Source organism: Lissotriton vulgaris, chromosome 8, assembly GCF_964263255.1.
Source record: "Lissotriton vulgaris chromosome 8, aLisVul1.2, whole genome shotgun sequence".
NCBI lineage: Eukaryota > Metazoa > Chordata > Amphibia > Caudata > Salamandridae > Lissotriton > Lissotriton vulgaris.
In genome coordinates, this window is record NC_141696.1 from 155,257,954 (window position 1) to 155,280,455 (window position 22,502).

Sequence of the window (22,502 nt, forward strand, 5' to 3'; positions counted from 1 at the left end):
TTAAGAAATGTATAAAAGTCACTCAGAAATTTCTGCCTCCATGCAAGCCTGAAATAATTTAAACCTTCAAACACAAGGTGCAACTTTATGCACAGGACAATAAACACAGAAGATCACATGTGAAAGCATTTCATTTCACAGGTGTACAATTTTTATGCTTTTAAAATACCTCATACCTCTCACCAGCTATTTAGGGTCCTGTATCCTACTCACAAAATTACCTTGCCTGCGACCTCTCTCTCTACACAAACAACTACTGCACAGGAAGTAGGAAGGCAGAAGGTGGGGCATATTATGCAAATGTATGCTGTCATTGTGCCTTGCAGATTCATGCAGGATTTCTAGATCCTTGCTGGATACAAGAGAGCAGACCTTGTTTCAGATCAACTGTCCCTAGCAGGGAACGTCTGAGCACATGCAGTCTTTTGCTCTCTAGCCCCTGGCCTGGGACTTACCCTCACTGGCTGAGGCGTGAATTTCTGCATACCAACGTTGCATAGATGGTACGTTTGTGGTCAGTTTGGGATGGGTGGGAGGTCAAAAGCAGGGAAAAGTATGTCGCCTTCACTTCTAGTCTCCTCTTCTAGGCCTACCTGCTGTTCACTCACTCTGTCTTTGTTTCATTCTCTCCTTCCTCAACACCCCTTCTCACTCACTCGCTCTATCACTTGTGCTCTTTCCCCTTGCTCTGCATTTCATAGTGGAAACATCTCTTGAATGGAGCATTAGAAAATGAGGTTACATAAAATTAACAATCTACTTATTGGAAACCAAAAATATCACAAGACTGAATGTAACCCATTTCATTAATAAAAGGGACTTTTAAGCACCCCCCAAAAAACACATAAAACACCACGAGTGCTAGAAGAATATTATACGAGCTTGAAGACAGAATTGGGCAAATTAATTTGCAGTTGAAACTGAAGTTTGTTACTTATTCAGATATTATATGCACTGCCAATTTTTAGCTGAGATTCTAAAAGAACTCAGAGACAAAATGGACTTAAAGTTTTGTCAGAAGTGGGAATCGAACCCACGCCTCCAGGAGAGACTGCGGCCTTAACGCAGCGCCTTAGACCACTCGGCCATCCTGACCACATTTGCTTGATCATCTACAGAGAGGGAAAGATATTGTGAACCAAAAAAAGCACACAACTTAGGTCATGAGTGGCTAGAGCAAGAAAAAAACTCACTGCACTTTTCCAAGTAGACAACCATATAAGCCCATGTGAGGGAAATGATCTGATTTTTTCTCTCCCAAGAAAAAAGTAGAGTAAACACACAATTGTCAGAAGTGGGATTTGAACCCACGCCTCCAGAAGAGACTGCGACCTGAACGCAGCGCCTTAGACCACTCGGCCATCCTGACTTGCATTTGTGGATCCTTCCACAGGCCAGACAGCCATGCAAGTGGGGTACCGAAAAGGCATGCCCTCAATTTATTTATCCTATTATAAGTACTTCCAACAGATCTTTGAACAATCCATAGAGAGCAGTACCTATGAAGAACTCTTTAGACCTTTAAGGCGTACAAAGAGAAAGTGCTATTAACCAGCCACTTGAAAGGCCCAAAGCTGCTTTGAAATTGAGTCAACAGCCACCTCTTGGCTAGCTAAAGCAAATTCAACAAGGAATTTCAATGTCACAACATAGGGTGGAATACGCAAATCTAAGCAGCCCCTGATCACAGCCCTGAGGAAATTGCCGTAAGTGTGCTGGAGTCCAACTGTCTACCAGATGCTAGGCATTCTTCCATATTTGCATGGCCTGTCTGGCCAGGGCATACAAGAGCATGACTCTTCCAGATGAGCTCTTACATGGGTCCTATGCTCATATAGTAAGGACTGCACTTTGTCAGCAAGACTTTATACAACCGAAATATATGAGAAACCCCAGCTCTCTTGACTAGATGAGGACGGAATCACATCCCAGGTGAAGACCAACAGATGCAACTTCCATCAGATGTTAACCTGAAAAAGGAGATTACATCTCCAAAAGTCATGTCAGAAGTGGGATTCGAACCCACACCTCCAGAGGAGACTGCGGCCTAAACACAGCGCCTTAGACCACTCGGCCATCCTGACAGTGAAGAGTCTTAAGAAATGTATAAAAGTCACTCAGAAATTTCTGTCTCTATGCAAGCCTGAAATAATTTAAACCTTCAAACACAAGGTGCAACTTTATGCACAGGACAATAAACACAGAAGATCACATGTGAAAGCATTTCATTTCACAGGTGTACAATTTTTATGCTTTTAGAATACCTCATACCTCTCACCAGCTATTTAGGGTCCTGTATCCTACTCACAAAATTACCTTGCCTGCGACCTCTCTCTCTACACAAACAACTACTGCACAGGAAGTAGGAAGGCAGAAGGTGGGGCATATTATGCAAATGTATGCTGTCATTGTGCCTTGCAGATTCATGCAGGATTTCTAGATCCTTGCTGGATACAAGAGAGCAGACCTTGTTTCAGATCAACTGTCCCTAGCAGGGAACGTCTGAGCACATGCAGTCTTTTGCTCTCTAGCCCCTGGCCTGGGACTTACCCTCACTGGCTGAGGCGTGAATTTCTGCATACCAACGTTGCATAGATGGTACGTTTGTGGTCGGTTTGGGATGGGTGGGAGGTCAAAAGCAGGGAAAAGTATGTCGCCTTCACTTCTAGTCTCCTCTTCTAGGCCTACCTGCCGTTCACTCACTCTGTCTTTGTTTCATTCTCTCCTTCCTCAACACCCCTTCTCACTCACTCGCTCTATCACTTGTGCTCTTTCCCCTTGCTCTGCATTTCATAGTGGAAACATCTCTTGAATGGAGCATTAGAAAATGAGGGTACATAAAATTAACAATCTACTTATTGGAAACCAAAAATATCACAAGACTGAATGTAACCCATTTCATTAATAAAAGGGACTTTTTAAGCACCCCCCAAAAAACACATAAAACACCACGAGTGCTAGAAGAATATTATACGAGCTTGAAGACAGAATTGGGCAAATTAATTTGCAGTTGAAACTGAAGTTTGTTACTTATTCAGATATTATATGCACTGCCAATTTTTAGCTGAGATTCTAAAAGAACTCAGAGACAAAATGGACTTAAAGTTTTGTCAGAAGTGGGATTCGAACCCACGCCTCAAGGAGAGACTGCGGCCTTAACGCAGCGCCTTAGACCACTCGGCCATCCTGACCACATTTGCTTGATCATCTACAGAGAGGGAAAGATATTGTGAACCAAAAAAAGCACACAACTTAGGTCATGAGTGGCTAGAGCAAGAAAAAAACTCACTGCACTTTTCCAAGTAGACAACCATATAAGCCCATGTGAGGGAAATGATCTGATTTTTTCTCTCCCAAGAAAAAAGTAGAGTAAACACACAATTGTCAGAAGTGGGATTTGAACCCACGCCTCCAGAAGAGACTGCGACCTGAACGCAGCGCCTTAGACCACTCGGCCATCCTGACTTGCATTTGTGGAACCTTCCACAGGCCAGACAGCCATGCAAGTGGGGTACCGAAAAGGCATGCCCTCAATTTATTTATCCTATTATAAGTACTTCCAACAGATCTTTGAACAATCCATAGAGAGCAGTACCTATGAAGAACTCTTTAGACCTTTAAGGCGTACAAAGAGAAAGTGCTATTAACCAGCCACTTGAAAGGCCCAAAGCTGCTTTGAAATTGAGTCAACAGCCACCTCTTGGCTAGCTAAAGCAAATTCAACAAGGAATTTCAATGTCACAACATAGGGTGGAATACGCAAATCTAAGCAGCCCCTGATCACAGCCCTGAGGAAATTGCCGTAAGTGTGCTGGAGTCCAACTGTCTACCAGATGCTAGGCATTCTTCCATATTTGCATGGCCTGTCTGGCCAGGGCATACAAGAGCATGACTCTTCCAGATGAGCTCTTACATGGGTCCTATGCTCATATAGTAAGGACTGCACTTTGTCAGCAAGACTTTATACAACCGAAATATATGAGAAACCCCAGCTCTCTTGACTAGATGAGGACGGAATCACATCCCAGGTGAAGACCAACAGATGCAACTTCCATCAGATGTTAACCTGAAAAAGGAGATTACATCTCCAAAAGTCATGTCAGAAGTGGGATTCGAACCCACACCTCCAGAGGAGACTGCAGCCTAAACACAGCGCCTTAGACCACTCGGCCATCCTGACAGTGCAGAGTCTTAAGAAATGTATAAAAGTCACTCAGAAATTTCTGCCTTCATGCAAGCCTGAAATAATTTAAACCTTCAAACACAAGGTGCAACTTTATGCACAGGACAATAAACACAGAAGATCACATGTGAAAGCATTTCATTTCACAGGTGTACAATTTTTATGCTTTTAGAATACCTCATACCTCTCACCAGCTATTTAGGGTCCTGTATCCTACTCACAAAATTACCTTGCCTGCGACCTCTCTCTCTACACAAACAACTACTGCACAGGAAGTAGGAAGGCAGAAGGTGGGGCATATTATGCAAATGTATGCTGTCATTGTGCCTTGCAGATTCATGCAGGATTTCTAGATCCTTGCTGGATACAAGAGAGCAGACCTTGTTTCAGATCAACTGTCCCTAGCAGGGAACGTCTGAGCACATGCAGTCTTTTGCTCTCTAGCCCCTGGCCTGGGACTTACCCTCACTGGCTGAGGCGTGAATTTCTGCATACCAACGTTGCATAGATGGTACGTTTGTGGTCGGTTTGGGATGGGTGGGAGGTCAAAAGCAGGGAAAAGTATGTCGCCTTCACTTCTAGTCTCCTCTTCTAGGCCTACCTGCCGTTCACTCACTCTGTCTTTGTTTCATTCTCTCCTTCCTCAACACCCCTTCTCACTCACTCGCTCTATCACTTGTGCTCTTTCCCCTTGCTCTGCATTTCATAGTGGAAACATCTCTTGAATGGAGCATTAGAAAATGAGGTTAAATAAAATTAACAATCTACTTATTGGAAACCAAAAATATCACAAGACTGAACGTAACCCATTTCATTAATAAAAGGGACTTTTTAAGCACCCCCCAAAAAACACATAAAACACCACGAGTGCTAGAAGAATATTATACGAGCTTGAAGACAGAATTGGGCAAATTAATTTGCAGTTGAAACTGAAGTTTGTTACTTATTCAGATATTATATGCACTGCCAATTTTTAGCTGAGATTCTAAAAGAACTCAGAGACAAAATGGACTTAAAGTTTTGTCAGAAGTGGGATTCGAACCCACGCCTCCAGGAGAGACTGCGGCCTTAACGCAGCGCCTTAGACTACTCGGCCATCCTGACCACATTTGCTTGATCATCTACAGAGAGGAAAAGATATTGTGAACCAAAAAAAACACACAACTTAGGTCATGAGTGGCTAGAGCAAGAAAAAAACTCACTGCACTTTTCCAAGTAGACAACCATATAAGCCCATGTGAGGGAAATGATCTGATTTTTTCTCTCCCAAGAAAAAAGTAGAGTAAACACACAATTGTCAGAAGTGGGATTTGAACCCACGCCTCCAGAAGAGACTGCGACCTGAACGCAGCGCCTTAGACCACTCGGCCATCCTGACTTGCATTTGTGGAACCTTCCACAGGCCAGACAGCCATGCAAGTGGGGTACCGAAAAGGCATGCCCTCAATTTATTTATCCTATTATAAGTACTTCCAACAGATCTTTGAACAATCCATAGAGAGCAGTACCTATGAAGAACTCTTTAGACCTTTAAGGCGTACAAAGAGAAAGTGCTATTAACCAGCCACTTGAAAGGCCCAAAGCTGCTTTGAAATTGAGTCAACAGCCACCTCTTGGCTAGCTAAAGCAAATTCAACAAGGAATTTCAATGTCACAACATAGGGTGGAATACGCAAATCTAAGCAGCCCCTGATCACAGCCCTGAGGAAATTGCCGTAAGTGTGCTGGAGTCCAACTGTCTACCAGATGCTAGGCATTCTTCCATATTTGCATGGCCTGTCTGGCCAGGGCATACAAGAGCATGACTCTTCCAGATGAGCTCTTACATGGGTCCTATGCTCATATAGTAAGGACTGCACTTTGTCAGCAAGACTTTATACAACCGAAATATATGAGAAACCCCAGCTCTCTTGACTAGATGAGGACGGAATCACATCCCAGGTGAAGACCAACAGATGCAACTTCCATCAGATGTTAACCTGAAAAAGGGGATTACATCTCCAAAAGTCATGTCAGAAGTGGGATTCGAACCCACACCTCCAGAGGAGACTGCGGCCTAAACACAGCGCCTTAGACCACTCGGCCATCCTGACAGTGCAGAGTCTTAAGAAATGTATAAAAGTCACTCAGAAATTTCTGCCTCCATGCAAGCCTGAAATAATTTAAACCTTCAAACACAAGGTGCAACTTTATGCACAGGACAATAAACACAGAAGATCACATGTGAAAGCATTTCATTTCACAGGTGTACAATTTTTATGCTTTTAAAATACCTCATACCTCTCACCAGCTATTTAGGGTCCTGTATCCTACTCACAAAATTACCTTGCCTGCGACCTCTCTCTCTACACAAACAACTACTGCACAGGAAGTAGGAAGGCAGAAGGTGGGGCATATTATGCAAATGTATGCTGTCATTGTGCCTTGCAGATTCATGCAGGATTTCTAGATCCTTGCTGGATACAAGAGAGCAGACCTTGTTTCAGATCAACTGTCCCTAGCAGGGAACGTCTGAGCACATGCAGTCTTTTGCTCTCTAGCCCCTGGCCTGGGACTTACCCTCACTGGCTGAGGCGTGAATTTCTGCATACCAACGTTGCATAGATGGTACGTTTGTGGTCAGTTTGGGATGGGTGGGAGGTCAAAAGCAGGGAAAAGTATGTCGCCTTCACTTCTAGTCTCCTCTTCTAGGCCTACCTGCTGTTCACTCACTCTGTCTTTGTTTCATTCTCTCCTTCCTCAACACCCCTTCTCACTCACTCGCTCTATCACTTGTGCTCTTTCCCCTTGCTCTGCATTTCATAGTGGAAACATCTCTTGAATGGAGCATTAGAAAATGAGGTTACATAAAATTAACAATCTACTTATTGGAAACCAAAAATATCACAAGACTGAATGTAACCCATTTCATTAATAAAAGGGACTTTTAAGCACCCCCCAAAAAACACATAAAACACCACGAGTGCTAGAAGAATATTATACGAGCTTGAAGACAGAATTGGGCAAATTAATTTGCAGTTGAAACTGAAGTTTGTTACTTATTCAGATATTATATGCACTGCCAATTTTTAGCTGAGATTCTAAAAGAACTCAGAGACAAAATGGACTTAAAGTTTTGTCAGAAGTGGGATTCGAACCCACGCCTCCAGGAGAGACTGCGGCCTTAACGCAGCGCCTTAGACCACTCGGCCATCCTGACCACATTTGCTTGATCATCTACAGAGAGGGAAAGATATTGTGAACCAAAAAAAGCACACAACTTAGGTCATGAGTGGCTAGAGCAAGAAAAAAACTCACTGCACTTTTCCAAGTAGACAACCATATAAGCCCATGTGAGGGAAATGATCTGATTTTTTCTCTCCCAAGAAAAAAGTAGAGTAAACACACAATTGTCAGAAGTGGGATTTGAACCCACGCCTCCAGAAGAGACTGCGACCTGAACGCAGCGCCTTAGACCACTCGGCCATCCTGACTTGCATTTGTGGATCCTTCCACAGGCCAGACAGCCATGCAAGTGGGGTACCGAAAAGGCATGCCCTCAATTTATTTATCCTATTATAAGTACTTCCAACAGATCTTTGAACAATCCATAGAGAGCAGTACCTATGAAGAACTCTTTAGACCTTTAAGGCGTACAAAGAGAAAGTGCTATTAACCAGCCACTTGAAAGGCCCAAAGCTGCTTTGAAATTGAGTCAACAGCCACCTCTTGGCTAGCTAAAGCAAATTCAACAAGGAATTTCAATGTCACAACATAGGGTGGAATACGCAAATCTAAGCAGCCCCTGATCACAGCCCTGAGGAAATTGCCGTAAGTGTGCTGGAGTCCAACTGTCTACCAGATGCTAGGCATTCTTCCATATTTGCATGGCCTGTCTGGCCAGGGCATACAAGAGCATGACTCTTCCAGATGAGCTCTTACATGGGTCCTATGCTCATATAGTAAGGACTGCACTTTGTCAGCAAGACTTTATACAACCGAAATATATGAGAAACCCCAGCTCTCTTGACTAGATGAGGACGGAATCACATCCCAGGTGAAGACCAACAGATGCAACTTCCATCAGATGTTAACCTGAAAAAGGAGATTACATCTCCAAAAGTCATGTCAGAAGTGGGATTCGAACCCACACCTCCAGAGGAGACTGCGGCCTAAACACAGCGCCTTAGACCACTCGGCCATCCTGACAGTGCAGAGTCTTAAGAAATGTATAAAAGTCACTCAGAAATGTCTGCCTTCATGCAAGCCTGAAATAATTTAAACCTTCAAACACAAGGTGCAACTTTATGCACAGGACAATAAACACAGAAGATCACATGTGAAAGCATTTCATTTCACAGGTGTACAATTTTTATGCTTTTAGAATACCTCATACCTCTCACCAGCTATTTAGGGTCCTGTATCCTACTCACAAAATTACCTTGCCTGCGACCTCTCTCTCTACACAAACAACTACTGCACATGAAGTAGGAAGGCAGAAGGTGGGGCATATTATGCAAATGTATGCTGTCATTGTGCCTTGCAGATTCATGCAGGATTTCTAGATCCTTGCTGGATACAAGAGAGCAGACCTTGTTTCAGATCAACTGTCCCTAGCAGGGAACGTCTGAGCACATGCAGTCTTTTGCTCTCTAGCCCCTGGCCTGGGACTTACCCTCACTGGCTGAGGCGTGAATTTCTGCATACCAACGTTGCATAGATGGTACGTTTGTGGTCGGTTTGGGATGGGTGGGAGGTCAAAAGCAGGGAAAAGTATGTCGCCTTCACTTCTAGTCTCCTCTTCTAGGCCTACCTGCCGTTCACTCACTCTGTCTTTTTTTCATTCTCTCCTTCCTCAACACCCCTTCTCACTCACTCGCTCTATCACTTGTGCTCTTTCCCCTTGCTCTGCATTTCATAGTGGAAACATCTCTTGAATGGAGCATTAGAAAATGAGGTTAAATAAAATTAACAATCTACTTATTGGAAACCAAAAATATCACAAGACTGAACGTAACCCATTTCATTAATAAAAGGGACTTTTTAAGCACCCCCCAAAAAACACATAAAACACCACGAGTGCTAGAAGAATATTATACGAGCTTGAAGACAGAATTGGGCAAATTAATTTGCAGTTGAAACTGAAGTTTGTTACTTATTCAGATATTATATGCACTGCCAATTTTTAGCTGAGATTCTAAAAGAACTCAGAGACAAAATGGACTTAAAGTTTTGTCAGAAGAGGGATTCGAACCCACGCCTCCAGGAGAGACTGCGGCCTTAACGCAGCGCCTTAGACCACTCGGCCATCCTGACCACATTTGCTTGATTATCTACAGAGAGGGAAAGATATTGTGAACCAAAAAAAGCACACATCTTAGGTCATGAGTGGCTAGAGCAAGAAAAAAACTCACTGCACTTTTCCAAGTAGACAACCATATAAGCCCATGTGAGGGAAATGATCAGATTTTTTCTCTCTCAAGAAAAAAGTAGAGTAAACACACAATTGTCAGAAGTGGGATTTGAACCCACGCCTCCAGAAGAGACTGCGACCTGAACGCAGCGCCTTAGACCACTCGGCCATCCTGACTTGCATTTGTGGAACCTTCCACAGGCCAGACAGCCATGCAAGTGGGGTACCGAAAAGGCATGCCCTCAATTTATTTATCCTATTATAAGTACTTCCAACAGATCTTTGAACAATCCATAGAGAGCAGTACCTATGAAGAACTCTTTAGACCTTTAAGGCGTACAAAGAGAAAGTACTATTAACCAGCCACTTGAACGGCCCAAAGCTGCTTTAAAATTGAGTCAACAGCCACCTCTTGGCTAGCTAAAGCAAATTCAACAAGGAATTTCAATGTCACAACATAGGGTGGAATACGCAAATCTAAGCAGCCCCTGATCACAGCCCTGAGGAAATTGCCGTAAGTGTGCTGGAGTCCAACTGTCTACCAGATGCTAGGCATTCTTCCATATTTGCATGGCCTGTCTGGCCAGGGCATACAAGAGCATGACTCTTCCAGATGAGCTCTTACATGGGTCCTATGCTCATATAGTAAGGACTGCACTTTGTCAGCAAGACTTTATACAACCGAAATATATGAGAAACCCCAGCTCTCTTGACTAGATGAGGACGGAATCACATCCTAGGTGAAGACCAACAGATGCAACTTCCATCAGATGTTAAACTGAAAAAGGAGATTACATCTCCAAAAGTCATGTCAGAAGTGGGATTCGAACCCACGCCTCCAGAGGAGACTGCGGCCTAAACACAGCGCCTTAGACCACTTGGCCATCCTGACAGTGCAGAGTCTTAAGAAATGTATAAAAGTCACTCAGAAATTTCTGCCTCCATGCAAGCCTGAAATAATTTAAACCTTCAAACACAAGGTGCAACTTTATGCACAGGACAATAAACACAGAAGATCACATGTGAAAGCATTTCATTTCACAGGTGTACAATTTTTATGCTTTTAGAATACCTCATACCTCTCACCAGCTATTTAGGGTCCTGTATCCTACTCACAAAATTACCTTGCCTGCGACCTCTCTCTCTACACAAACAACTACTGCACAGGAAGTAGGAAGGCAGAAGGTGGGGCATATTATGCAAATGTATGCTGTCATTGTGCCTTGCAGATTCATGCAGGATTTCTAGATCCTTGCTGGATACAAGAGAGCAGACCTTGTTTCAGATCAACTGTCCCTAGCAGGGAACGTCTGAGCACATGCAGTCTTTTGCTCTCTAGCCCCTGGCCTGGGACTTACCCTCACTGGCTGAGGCGTGAATTTCTGCATACCAACGTTGCATAGATGGTACGTTTGTGGTCAGTTTGGGATGGGTGGGAGGTCAAAAGCAGGGAAAAGTATGTCGCCTTCACTTCTAGTCTCCTCTTCTAGGCCTACCTGCCGTTCACTCACTCTGTCTTTGTTTCATTCTCTCCTTCCTCAACACCCCTTCTCACTCACTCGCTCTATCACTTGTGCTCTTTCCCCTTGCTCTGCATTTCATAGTGGAAACATCTCTTGAATGGAGCATTAGAAAATGAGGTTACATAAAATTAACAATCTACTTATTGGAAACCAAAAATATCACAAGACTGAATGTAACCCATTTCATTAATAAAAGGGACTTTTTAAGCACCCCCCAAAAAACACATAAAACACCACGAGTGCTAGAAGAATATTATACAAGCTTGAACACAGAATTGGGCAAATTAATTTGCAGTTGAAACTGAAGTTTGTTACTTATTCAGATATTATATGCACTGCCAATTTTTAGCTGAGATTCTAAAAGAACTCAGAGACAAAATGGACTTAAAGTTTTGTCAGAAGTGGGATTCGAACCCACGCCTCGAGGAGAGACTGCGGCCTTAACGCAGCGCCTTAGACCACTCGGCCATCCTGACCACATTTGCTTGATCATCTACAGAGAGGGAAAGATATTGTGAACCAAAAAAAGCACACAACTTAGGTCATGAGTGGCTAGAGCAAGAAAAAAACTCACTGCACTTTTCCAAGTAGACAACCATATAAGCCCATGTGAGGGAAATGATCTGATTTTTTCTCTCCCAAGAAAAAAGTAGAGTAAACACACAATTGTCAGAAGTGGGATTTGAACCCACGCCTCCAGAAGAGACTGCGACCTGAACGCAGCGCCTTAGACCACTCGGCCATCCTGACTTGCATTTGTGGAACCTTCCACAGGCCAGACAGCCATGCAAGTGGGGTACCGAAAAGGCATGCCCTCAATTTATTTATCCTATTATAAGTACTTCCAACAGATCTTTGAACAATCCATAGAGAGCAGTACCTATGAAGAACTCTTTAGACCTTTAAGGCGTACAAAGAGAAAGTGCTATTAACCAGCCACTTGAAAGGCCCAAAGCTGCTTTGAAATTGACTCAACAGCCACCTCTTGGCTAGCTAAAGCAAATTCAACAACGAATTTCAATGTCACAACATAGGGTGGAATACGCAAATCTAAGCAGCCCCTGATCACAGCCCTGAGGAAATTGCCGTAAGTGTGCTGGAGTCCAACTGTCTACCAGATGCTAGGCATTCTTCCATATTTGCATGGCCTGTCTGGCCAGGGCATACAAGAGCATGACTCTTCCAGATGAGCTCTTACATGGGTCCTATGCTCATATAGTAAGGACTGCACTTTGTCAGCAAGACTTTATACAACCGAAATATATGAGAAACCCCAGCTCTCTTGACTAGATGAGGACGGAATCACATCCCAGGTGAAGACCAACAGATGCAACTTCCATCAGATGTTAACCTGAAAAAGGAGATTACATCTCCAAAAGTCATGTCAGAAGTGGGATTCGAACCCACGCCTCCAGAGGAGACTGCAGCCTAAACACAGCGCCTTAGACCACTCGGCCATCCTGACAGTGCAGAGTCTTAAGAAATGTATAAAAGTCACTCAGAAATTTCTGCCTTCATGCAAGCCTGAAATAATTTAAACCTTCAAACACAAGGTGCAACTTTATGCACAGGACAATAAACACAGAAGATCACATGTGAAAGCATTTCATTTCACAGGTGTACAATTTTTATGCTTTTAGAATACCTCATACCTCTCACCAGCTATTTAGGGTCCTGTATCCTACTCACAAAATTACCTTGCCTGCGACCTCTCTCTCTACACAAACAACTACTGCACAGGAAGTAGGAAGGCAGAAGGTGGGGCATATTATGCAAATGTATGCTGTCATTGTGCCTTGCAGATTCATGCAGGATTTCTAGATCCTTGCTGCATACAAGAGAGCAGACCTTGTTTCAGATCAACTGTCCCTAGCAGGGAACGTCTGAGCACATGCAGTCTTTTGCTCTCTAGCCCCTGGCCTGGGACTTACCCTCACTGGCTGAGGCGTGAATTTCTGCATACCAACGTTGCATAGATGGTACGTTTGTGGTCGGTTTGGGATGGGTGGGAGGTCAAAAGCAGGGAAAAGTATGTCGCCTTCACTTCTAGTCTCCTCTTCTAGGCCTACCTGCCGTTCACTCACTCTGTCTTTGTTTCATTCTCTCCTTCCTCAACACCCCTTCTCACTCACTCGCTCTATCACTTGTGCTCTTTTCCCTTGCTCTGCATTTCATAGTGGAAACATCTCTTGAATGGAGCATTAGAAAATGAGGTTACATAAAATTAACAATCTACTTATTGGAAACCAAAAATATCACAAGACTGAATGTAACCCATTTCATTAATAAAAGGGACTTTTTAAGCACCCCCCAAAAAACACATAAAACACCACGAGTGCTAGAAGAATATTATACGAGCTTGAAGACAGAATTGGGCAAATTAATTTGCAGTTGAAACTGAAGTTTGTTACTTATTCAGATATTATATGCACTGCCAATTTTTAGCTGAGATTCTAAAAGAACTCAGAGACAAAATGGACTTAAAGTTTTGTCAGAAGTGGGATTCGAACCCACGCCTCAAGGAGAGACTGCGGCCTTAACGCAGCGCCTTAGACCACTCGGCCATCCTGACCACATTTGCTTGATCATCTACAGAGAGGGAAAGATATTGTGAACCAAAAAAAGCACACAACTTAGGTCATGAGTGGCTAGAGCAAGAAAAAAACTCACTGCACTTTTCCAAGTAGACAACCATATAAGCCCATGTGAGGGAAATGATCTGATTTTTTCTCTCCCAAGAAAAAAGTAGAGTAAACACACAATTGTCAGAAGTGGGATTTGAACCCACGCCTCCAGAAGAGACTGCGACCTGAACGCAGCGCCTTAGACCACTCGGCCATCCTGACTTGCATTTGTGGAACCTTCCACAGGCCAGACAGCCATGCAAGTGGGGTACCGAAAAGGCATGCCCTCAATTTATTTATCCTATTATAAGTACTTCCAACAGATCTTTGAACAATCCATAGAGAGCAGTACCTATGAAGAACTCTTTAGACCTTTAAGGCGTACAAAGAGAAAGTGCTATTAACCATCCACTTGAAAGGCCCAAAGCTGCTTTGAAATTGAGTCAACAGCCACCTCTTGGCTAGCTAAAGCAAATTCAACAAGGAATTTCAATGTCACAACATAGGGTGGAATACGCAAATCTAAGCAGCCCCTGATCACAGCCCTGAGGAAATTGCCGTAAGTGTGCTGGAGTCCAACTGTCTACCAGATGCTAGGCATTCTTCCATATTTGCATGGCCTGTCTGGCCAGGGCATACAAGAGCATGACTCTTCCAGATGAGCTCTTACATGGGTACTATGCTCATATAGTAAGGACTGCACTTTGTCAGCAAGACTTTATACAACCGAAATATATGAGAAACCCCAGCTCTCTTGACTAGATGAGGACGGAATCACATCCCAGGTGAAGACCAACAGATGCAACTTCCATCAGATGTTAACCTGAAAAAGGAGATTACATCTCCAAAAGTCATGTCAGAAGTGGGATTCGAACCCACACCTCCAGAGGAGACTGCGGCCTAAACACAGCGCCTTAGACCACTCGGCCATCCTGACAGTGCAGAGTCTTAAGAAATGTATAAAAGTCACTCAGAAATTTCTGCCTCCATGCAAGCCTGAAATAATTTAAACCTTCAAACACAAGGTGCAACTTTATGCACAGGACAATAAACACAGAAGATCACATGTGAAAGCATTTCATTTCACAGGTGTACAATTTTTATGCTTTTAAAATACCTCATACCTCTCACCAGCTATTTAGGGTCCTGTATCCTACTCACAAAATTACCTTGCCTGCGACCTCTCTCTCTACACAAACAACTACTGCACAGGAAGTAGGAAGGCAGAAGGTGGGGCATATTATGCAAATGTATGCTGTCATTGTGCCTTGCAGATTCATGCAGGATTTCTAGATCCTTGCTGGATACAAGAGAGCAGACCTTGTTTCAGATCAACTGTCCCTAGCAGGGAACGTCTGAGCACATGCAGTCTTTTGCTCTCTAGCCCCTGGCCTGGGACTTACCCTCACTGGCTGAGGCGTGAATTTCTGCATACCAACGTTGCATAGATGGTACGTTTGTGGTCAGTTTGGGATGGGTGGGAGGTCAAAAGCAGGGAAAAGTATGTCGCCTTCACTTCTAGTCTCCTCTTCTAGGCCTACCTGCTGTTCACTCACTCTGTCTTTGTTTTATTCTCTCCTTCCTCAACACCCCTTCTCACTCACTCGCTCTATCACTTGTGCTCTTTCCCCTTGCTCTGCATTTCATAGTGGAAACATCTCTTGAATGGAGCATTAGAAAATGAGGTTACATAAAATTAACAATCTACTTATTGGAAACCAAAAATATCACAAGACTGAATGTAACCCATTTCATTAATAAAAGGGACTTTTAAGCACCCCCCAAAAAACACATAAAACACCACGAGTGCTAGAAGAATATTATACGAGCTTGAAGACAGAATTGGGCAAATTAATTTGCAGTTGAAACTGAAGTTTGTTACTTATTCAGATATTATATGCACTGCCAATTTTTAGCTGAGATTCTAAAAGAACTCAGAGACAAAATGGACTTAAAGTTTTGTCAGAAGTGGGATTCGAACCCACGCCTCCAGGAGAGACTGCGGCCTTAACCCAGCGCCATAGACCACTCGGCCATCCTGACCACATTTGCTTGATCATCTACAGAGAGGGAAAGATATTGTGAACCAAAAAAAGCACACAACTTAGGTCATGAGTGGCTAGAGCAAGAAAAAAACTCACTGCACTTTTCCAAGTAGACAACCATATAAGCCCATGTGAGGGAAATGATCTCATTTTTTCTCTCCCAAGAAAAAAGTAGAGTAAACACACAATTGTCAGAAGTGGGATTTGAACCCACGCCTCCAGAAGAGACTGCGACCTGAACGCAGCGCCTTAGACCACTCGGCCATCCTGACTTGCATTTATGGATCCTTCCACAGGCCAGACAGCCATGCAAGTGGGGTACCGAAAAGGCATGCCCTCAATTTATTTATCCTATTATAAGTACTTCCAACAGACCTTTGAACAATCCATAGAGAGCAGTACCTATGAAGAACTCTTTAGACCTTTAAGGCGTACAAAGAGAAAGTGCTATTAACCAGCCACTTGAAAGGCCCAAAGCTGCTTTGAAATTGAGTCAACAGCCACCTCTTGGCTAGCTAAAGCAAATTCAACAAGGAATTTCAATGTCACAACATAGGGTGGAATACGCAAATCTAAGCAGCCCCTGATCACAGCCCTGAGGAAATTGCCGTAAGTATGCTGGAGTCCAACTGTCTACCAGATGCTAGGCATTCTTCCATATTTGCATGGCCTGTCTGGCCAGGGCATACAAGAGCATGACTCTTCCAGATGAGCTCTTACATGGGTCCTATGCTCATATAGTAAGGACTGCACTTTGTCAGCAAGACTTTATACAACCGAAATATATGAGAAACCCCAGCTCTCTTGACTAGATGAGGACGGAATCACATCCCAGGTGAAGACCAACAGATGCAACTTCCATCAGATGTTAACCTGAAAAAGGAGATTACATCTCCAAAAGTCATGTCAGAAGTGGGATTCGAACCCACGCCTCCAGAGGAGACTGCGGCCTAAACACAGCGCCTTAGACCACTCGGCCATCCTGACAGTGCAGAGTCTTAAGAAATGTATAAAAGTCACTCAGAAATTTCTGCCTCCATGCAAGCCTGAAATAATTTAAACCTTCAAACACAAGGTGCAACTTTATGCACAGGACAATAAACACAGAAGATCACATGTGAAAGCATTTCATTTCACAGGTGTACAATTTTTATGCTTTTAGAATACCTCATACCTCTCACCAGCTATTTAGGGTCCTGTATCCTACTCACAAAATTACCTTGCCTGCGACCTCTCTCTCTACACAAACAACTACTGCAAAGGAAGTAGGAAGGCAGAAGGTGGGGCATATTATGCAAATGTATGCTGTCATTGTGCCTTGCAGATTCATGCAGGATTTCTAGATCCTTGCTGGATACAAGAGAGCAGACCTTGTTTCAGATCAACTGTCCCTAGCAGGGAACGTCTGAGCACATGCAGTCTTTTGCTCTCTAGCCCCTGGCCTGGGACTTACCCTCACTGGCTGAGGCGTGAATTTCTGCATACCAACGTTGCATAGATGGTACGTTTGTGGTCGGTTTGGGATGGGTGGGAGGTCAAAAGCAGGGAAAAGTATGTCGCCTTCACTTCTAGTCTCCTCTTCTAGGCCTACCTGCCGTTCACTCACTCTGTCTTTGTTTCATTCTCTCCTTCCTCAACACCCCTTCTCACTCACTCGCTCTATCACTTGTGCTCTTTCCCCTTGCTCTGCATTTCATAGTGGAAACATCTCTTGAATGGAGCATTAGAAAATGAGGGTACATAAAATTAACAATCTACTTATTGGAAACCAAAAATATCACAAGACTGAATGTAACCCATTTCATTAATAAAAGGGACTTTTTAAGCACCCCCCAAAAAACACATAAAACACCACGAGTGCTAGAAGAATATTATACGAGCTTGAAGACAGAATTGGGCAAATTAATTTGCAGTTGAAACTGAAGTTTGTTACTTATTCAGATATTATATGAACTGCCAATTTTTAGCTGAGATTCTAAAAGAACTCAGAGACAAAATGGACTTAAAGTTTTGTCAGAAGTGGGATTCGAACCCACGCCTCCAGGAGAGACTGCGGCCTAAACGCAGCGCCTTAGACCACTCGGCCATCCTGACCACATTTGCTTGATCAACTACAGAGAGGGAAAGATATTGTGAACCAAAAAAAGCACACATCTTAGGTCATGAGTGGCTAGAGCAAGAAAAAAACTCGCTGCACTTTTCCAAGTAGACAACCATATAAGCCCATGTGAGGGAAATGATCAGATTTTTTCTCTCTCAAGAAAAAAGTAGAGTAAACACACAATTGTCAGAAGTGGGATTTGAACCCACGCCTCCAGAAGAGACTGCGACCTGAACTCAGCGCCTTAGACCACTCGGCCATCCTGACTTGCATTTATGGAACCTTCCACAGTCCAGAGAGCCATGCAAGTGGGGTACCGAAAAGGCATGCCCTCAATTTATTTATCCTATTATAGGTACTTCCAACAGATCTTTGAACAATCCATAGAGAGCAGTACCTATGAAGAACTCTTTAGACCTTTAAGGCGTACAAAGAGAAAGTGCTATTAACCAGCCACTTGAAAGGCCCAAAGCTGCTTTGAAATTGAGTCAACAGCCACCTCTTGGCTAGCTAAAGCAAATTCAACAAGGAATTTCAATGTCACAACATAGGGTGGAATACTCAAATCTAAGCAGCCCCTGATCACAGCCCTGAGGAAATTGCCGTAAGTGTGCTGGAGTCCAACTGTCTACCAGATGCTAGGCATTCTTCCATATTTGCATGGCCTGTCTGGCCAGGGCATACAAGAGCATGACTCTTCCAGATGAGCTCTTACATGGGTCCTATGCTCATATAGTAAGGACTGCACTTTGTCAGCAAGACTTTATACAACCGAAATATATGAGAAACCCCAGCGCTCTTGACTAGATGAGGACGGAATCACATCCCAGGTGAAGACCAACAGATGCAACTTCCATCAGATGTTAACCTGAAAAAGGAGATTACATCTCCAAAAGTCATGTCAGAAGTGGGATTCGAACCCACACCTCCAGAGGAGACTGCGGCCTAAACACAGCGCCTTAGACCACTCGGCCATCCTGACAGTGCAGAGTCTTAAGAAATGTATAAAAGTAACTCAGAAATTTTTGCCTCCATGCAAGCCTGAAATAATTTAAACCTTCAAACACAAGGTGCAACTTTATGCACAGGACAATAAACACAGAAGATCACATGTGAAAGCATTTCATTTCACAGGTGTACAATTTTTATGCTTTTAGAATACCTTATACCTCTCACCAGCTATTTAGGGTCCTGTATCCTACTCACAAAATTACCTTGCCTGCGACCTCTCTCTCTACACAAACAACTACTGCACAGGAAGTAGGAAGGCAGAAGGTGGGGCATATTATGCAAATGTATGCTGTCATTGTGCCTTGCAGATTCATGCAGGATTTCTAGATCCTTGCTGGATACAAGAGAGCAGACCTTGTTTCAGATCAACTGTCCCTAGCAGGGAACGTCTGAGCACATGCAGTCTTTTGCTCTCTAGCCCCTGGCCTGGGACTTACCCTCACTGGCTGAGGCGTGAATTTCTGCATACCAACGTTGCATAGATGGTACGTTTGTGGTCGGTTTGGGATGGGTGGGAGGTCAAAAGCATGGAAAAGTATGTCGCCTTCACTTCTAGTCTCCTCTTCTAGGCCTACCTGCCGTTCACTCACTCTGTCTATGTGTCATTCTCTCCTTCCTCAACACCCCTTCTCACTCACTCGCTCTATCACTTGTGCTCTTTCCCCTTGCTCTGCATTTCATAGTGGAAACATCTCTTGAATGGAGCATTAGAAAATGAGGTTACATAAAATTAACAATCTACTTATTGGAAACCAAAAATATCACAAGACTGAATGTAACCCATTTCATTAATAAAAGGGACTTTTTAAGCACCCCCCAAAAAACACATAAAACACCACGAGTGCTAGAAGAATATTATACGAGCTTGAAGACAGAATTGGGCAAATTAATTTGCAGTTGAAACTGAAGTTTGTTACTTATTCAGATATTATATGCACTGCCAATTTTTAGCTGAGATTCTAAAAGAACTCAGAGACAAAATGGACTTAAAGTTTTGTCAGAAGTGGGATTCGAACCCACGCCTCCAGGAGAGACTGCGGCCTTAACGCAGCGCCTTAGACCACTCGGCCATCCTGACCACATTTGCTTGATCATCTACAGAGAGGGAAAGATATTGTGAACCAAAAAAAGCACACAACTTAGGTCATGAGTGGCTAGAGCAAGAAAAAAACTCACTGCACTTTTCCAAGTAGACAACCATATAAGCCCATGTGAGGGAAATGATCTGATTTTTTCTCTCCCAAGAAAAAAGTAGAGTAAACACACAATTGTCAGAAGTGGGATTTGAACCCACACCTCCAGAAGAGACTGCGACCTGAATGCAGCACCTTAGACCACTCGGCCATCCTGACTTGCATTTGTGGAACCTTCCACAGGCCAGACAGCCATGCAAGTGGGGTACCGAAAAGGCATGCCCTCAATTTATTTATCCTATTATAAGTACTTCCAACAGATCTTTGAACAATTCATAGAGAGCAGTACCTATGAAGAACTCTTTAGACCTTTAAGGCGTACAAAGAGAAAGTGCTATTAACCAGCCACTTGAAAGGCCCAAAGCTGCTTTGAAATTGAGTCAACAGCCACCTCTTGGCTAGCTAAAGCAGATTCAACAAGGAATTTCAATGTCACAACATAGGGTGGAATACGCAAATCTAAGCAGCCCCTGATCACAGCCCTGAGGAAATTGCCGTAAGTGTGCTGGAGTCCAACTGTCTACCAGATGCTAGGCATTCTTCCATATTTGCATGGCCTGTCTGGCCAGGGCATACAAGAGCATGACTCTTCCAGATGAGCTCTTACATGGGTCCTATGCTCATATAGTAAGGACTGCACTTTGTCAGCAAGACTTTATACAACCGAAATATATGAGAAACCCCAGCTCTCTTGACTAGATGAGGACGGAATCACATCCCAGGTGAAGACCAACAGATGCAACTTCCATCAGATGTTAACCTGAAAAAGGAGATTACATCTCCAAAAGTCATGTCAGAAGTGGGATTCAAACCCACGCCTCCAGAGGAGACTGCGGCCTAAACACAGCGCCTTAGACCACTCGGCCATCCTGACAGTGCAGAGTCTTAAGAAATGTATAAAAGTCACTCAGAAATTTCTGCCTCCATGCAAGCCTGAAATAATTTAAACCTTCAAACACAAGGTGCAACTTTATGCACAGGACAATAAACACAGAAGATCACATGTGAAAGCATTTCATTTCACAGGTGTACAATTTTTATGCTTTTAAAATACCTCATACCTCTCACCAGCTATTTAGGGTCCTGTATCCTACTCACAAAATTACCTTGCCTGCGACCTCTCTCTCTACACAAACAACTACTGCACAGGAAGTAGGAAGGCAGAAGGTGGGGCATATTATGCAAATGTATGCTGTCATTGTGCCTTGCAGATTCATGCAGGATTTCTAGATCCTTGCTGGATACAAGAGAGCAGACCTTGTTTCAGATCAACTGTCCCTAGCAGGGAACGTCTGAGCACATGCAGTCTTTTGCTCTCTAGCCCCTGGCCTGGGACTTACCCTCACTGGCTGAGGCGTGAATTTCTGCATACCAACGTTGCATAGATGGTACGTTTGTGGTTGGTTTGGGATGGGTGGGAGGTCAAAAGCATGGAAAAGTATGTCGCCTTCACTTCTAGTCTCCTCTTCTAGGCCTACCTGCCGTTCACTCACTCTGTCTTTGTTTCATTCTCTCCTTCCTCAACACCCCTTCTCACTCACTCGCTCTATCACTTGTGCTCTTTCCCCTTGCTCTGCATTTCATAGTGGAAACATCTCTTGAATGGAGCATTAGAAAATGAGGTTACATAAAATTAACAATCTACTTATTGGAAACCAAAAATATCACAAGACTGAATGTAACCCATTTCATTAATAAAAGGGACTTTTTAAGCACCCCCCAAAAAACACATAAAACACCACGAGTGCTAGAAGAATATTATACGAGCTTGAAGACAGAATTGGGCAAATTAATTTGCAGTTGAAACTGAAGTTTGTTACTTATTCAGATATTATATGCACTGCCAATTTTTAGCTGAGATTCTAAAAGAACTCAGAGACAAAATGGACTTAAAGTTTTGTCAGAAGTGGGATTCGAACCCACGCCTCCAGGAGAGACTGCGGCCTTTACGCAGCGCCTTAGACCACTCGGCCATCCTGACCACATTTGCTTGATCATCTACAGAGAGGGAAAGATATTGTGAACCAAAAAAAGCACACATCTTAGGTCATGAGTGGCTAGAGCAAGAAAAAAACTCACTGCACTTTTCCAAGTAGACAACCATATAAGCCCATGTGAGGGAAATGATCAGATTTTTTCTCTCTCAAGAAAAAAGTAGAGTAAACACACAATTGTCAGAAGTGGGATTTGAACCCACGCCTCCAGAAGAGACTGCGATCTGAACGCAGCGCCTTAGACCACTCGGCCATCCTGACTTGCATTTGTGGAACCTTCCACAGGCCAGAAAGCCATGCAAGTGGGGTACCGAAAAGGCATGCCCTCAATTTATTTATCCTATTATAAGTACTTCCAACAGATCTTTGAACAATCCATAGAGAGCAGTACCTATGAAGAACTCTTTAGACCTTTAAGGCGTACAAAGAGAAAGTG

The 22,502-nt window shown here is 43.5% G+C and overlaps 28 non-coding genes across 28 annotated transcripts; all 28 read right to left on the reverse strand.

The window, feature by feature from the left end:
* Positions 1-1,012: 1,012 nt before the first annotated feature.
* On the reverse strand, positions 1,013-1,095 carry TRNAL-AAG (transfer RNA leucine (anticodon AAG)). The gene has a single exon. It is a non-coding gene; the product is annotated as a tRNA-Leu (tRNA).
* A 191-nt stretch (positions 1,096-1,286) lies between these two features.
* Positions 1,287-1,369, reverse strand: TRNAL-CAG (transfer RNA leucine (anticodon CAG)). The gene has a single exon. It is a non-coding gene; the product is annotated as a tRNA-Leu (tRNA).
* A 632-nt stretch (positions 1,370-2,001) lies between these two features.
* TRNAL-UAG (transfer RNA leucine (anticodon UAG)) lies at positions 2,002-2,084 on the reverse strand. Its single transcript has one exon. It is a non-coding gene; the product is annotated as a tRNA-Leu (tRNA).
* Positions 2,085-3,108: 1,024 nt separating this feature from the next.
* Positions 3,109-3,191, reverse strand: TRNAL-AAG (transfer RNA leucine (anticodon AAG)). The gene has a single exon. It is a non-coding gene; the product is annotated as a tRNA-Leu (tRNA).
* Positions 3,192-3,382: 191 nt separating this feature from the next.
* Positions 3,383-3,465, reverse strand: TRNAL-CAG (transfer RNA leucine (anticodon CAG)). Its single transcript has one exon. It is a non-coding gene; the product is annotated as a tRNA-Leu (tRNA).
* Positions 3,466-4,097: 632 nt separating this feature from the next.
* TRNAL-UAG (transfer RNA leucine (anticodon UAG)) lies at positions 4,098-4,180 on the reverse strand. The gene has a single exon. It is a non-coding gene; the product is annotated as a tRNA-Leu (tRNA).
* Positions 4,181-5,204: 1,024 nt separating this feature from the next.
* On the reverse strand, positions 5,205-5,287 carry TRNAL-AAG (transfer RNA leucine (anticodon AAG)). The gene has a single exon. It is a non-coding gene; the product is annotated as a tRNA-Leu (tRNA).
* A 191-nt stretch (positions 5,288-5,478) lies between these two features.
* On the reverse strand, positions 5,479-5,561 carry TRNAL-CAG (transfer RNA leucine (anticodon CAG)). Its single transcript has one exon. It is a non-coding gene; the product is annotated as a tRNA-Leu (tRNA).
* Positions 5,562-6,193: 632 nt separating this feature from the next.
* Positions 6,194-6,276, reverse strand: TRNAL-UAG (transfer RNA leucine (anticodon UAG)). The gene has a single exon. It is a non-coding gene; the product is annotated as a tRNA-Leu (tRNA).
* A 1,023-nt stretch (positions 6,277-7,299) lies between these two features.
* On the reverse strand, positions 7,300-7,382 carry TRNAL-AAG (transfer RNA leucine (anticodon AAG)). Its single transcript has one exon. It is a non-coding gene; the product is annotated as a tRNA-Leu (tRNA).
* Positions 7,383-7,573: 191 nt separating this feature from the next.
* On the reverse strand, positions 7,574-7,656 carry TRNAL-CAG (transfer RNA leucine (anticodon CAG)). The gene has a single exon. It is a non-coding gene; the product is annotated as a tRNA-Leu (tRNA).
* A 632-nt stretch (positions 7,657-8,288) lies between these two features.
* TRNAL-UAG (transfer RNA leucine (anticodon UAG)) lies at positions 8,289-8,371 on the reverse strand. Its single transcript has one exon. It is a non-coding gene; the product is annotated as a tRNA-Leu (tRNA).
* Positions 8,372-9,395: 1,024 nt separating this feature from the next.
* Positions 9,396-9,478, reverse strand: TRNAL-AAG (transfer RNA leucine (anticodon AAG)). Its single transcript has one exon. It is a non-coding gene; the product is annotated as a tRNA-Leu (tRNA).
* Positions 9,479-9,669: 191 nt separating this feature from the next.
* TRNAL-CAG (transfer RNA leucine (anticodon CAG)) lies at positions 9,670-9,752 on the reverse strand. Its single transcript has one exon. It is a non-coding gene; the product is annotated as a tRNA-Leu (tRNA).
* Positions 9,753-10,384: 632 nt separating this feature from the next.
* Positions 10,385-10,467, reverse strand: TRNAL-UAG (transfer RNA leucine (anticodon UAG)). Its single transcript has one exon. It is a non-coding gene; the product is annotated as a tRNA-Leu (tRNA).
* A 1,024-nt stretch (positions 10,468-11,491) lies between these two features.
* Positions 11,492-11,574, reverse strand: TRNAL-AAG (transfer RNA leucine (anticodon AAG)). Its single transcript has one exon. It is a non-coding gene; the product is annotated as a tRNA-Leu (tRNA).
* A 191-nt stretch (positions 11,575-11,765) lies between these two features.
* Positions 11,766-11,848, reverse strand: TRNAL-CAG (transfer RNA leucine (anticodon CAG)). Its single transcript has one exon. It is a non-coding gene; the product is annotated as a tRNA-Leu (tRNA).
* Positions 11,849-12,480: 632 nt separating this feature from the next.
* On the reverse strand, positions 12,481-12,563 carry TRNAL-UAG (transfer RNA leucine (anticodon UAG)). Its single transcript has one exon. It is a non-coding gene; the product is annotated as a tRNA-Leu (tRNA).
* A 1,024-nt stretch (positions 12,564-13,587) lies between these two features.
* On the reverse strand, positions 13,588-13,670 carry TRNAL-AAG (transfer RNA leucine (anticodon AAG)). The gene has a single exon. It is a non-coding gene; the product is annotated as a tRNA-Leu (tRNA).
* Positions 13,671-13,861: 191 nt separating this feature from the next.
* On the reverse strand, positions 13,862-13,944 carry TRNAL-CAG (transfer RNA leucine (anticodon CAG)). Its single transcript has one exon. It is a non-coding gene; the product is annotated as a tRNA-Leu (tRNA).
* A 632-nt stretch (positions 13,945-14,576) lies between these two features.
* Positions 14,577-14,659, reverse strand: TRNAL-UAG (transfer RNA leucine (anticodon UAG)). Its single transcript has one exon. It is a non-coding gene; the product is annotated as a tRNA-Leu (tRNA).
* A 1,297-nt stretch (positions 14,660-15,956) lies between these two features.
* On the reverse strand, positions 15,957-16,039 carry TRNAL-CAG (transfer RNA leucine (anticodon CAG)). The gene has a single exon. It is a non-coding gene; the product is annotated as a tRNA-Leu (tRNA).
* Positions 16,040-16,671: 632 nt separating this feature from the next.
* On the reverse strand, positions 16,672-16,754 carry TRNAL-UAG (transfer RNA leucine (anticodon UAG)). Its single transcript has one exon. It is a non-coding gene; the product is annotated as a tRNA-Leu (tRNA).
* Positions 16,755-17,778: 1,024 nt separating this feature from the next.
* Positions 17,779-17,861, reverse strand: TRNAL-UAG (transfer RNA leucine (anticodon UAG)). Its single transcript has one exon. It is a non-coding gene; the product is annotated as a tRNA-Leu (tRNA).
* Positions 17,862-18,767: 906 nt separating this feature from the next.
* On the reverse strand, positions 18,768-18,850 carry TRNAL-UAG (transfer RNA leucine (anticodon UAG)). The gene has a single exon. It is a non-coding gene; the product is annotated as a tRNA-Leu (tRNA).
* A 1,024-nt stretch (positions 18,851-19,874) lies between these two features.
* On the reverse strand, positions 19,875-19,957 carry TRNAL-AAG (transfer RNA leucine (anticodon AAG)). The gene has a single exon. It is a non-coding gene; the product is annotated as a tRNA-Leu (tRNA).
* Positions 19,958-20,863: 906 nt separating this feature from the next.
* TRNAL-UAG (transfer RNA leucine (anticodon UAG)) lies at positions 20,864-20,946 on the reverse strand. Its single transcript has one exon. It is a non-coding gene; the product is annotated as a tRNA-Leu (tRNA).
* A 1,298-nt stretch (positions 20,947-22,244) lies between these two features.
* Positions 22,245-22,327, reverse strand: TRNAL-CAG (transfer RNA leucine (anticodon CAG)). Its single transcript has one exon. It is a non-coding gene; the product is annotated as a tRNA-Leu (tRNA).
* Between the last annotated feature and the right edge of the window lie 175 nt (positions 22,328-22,502).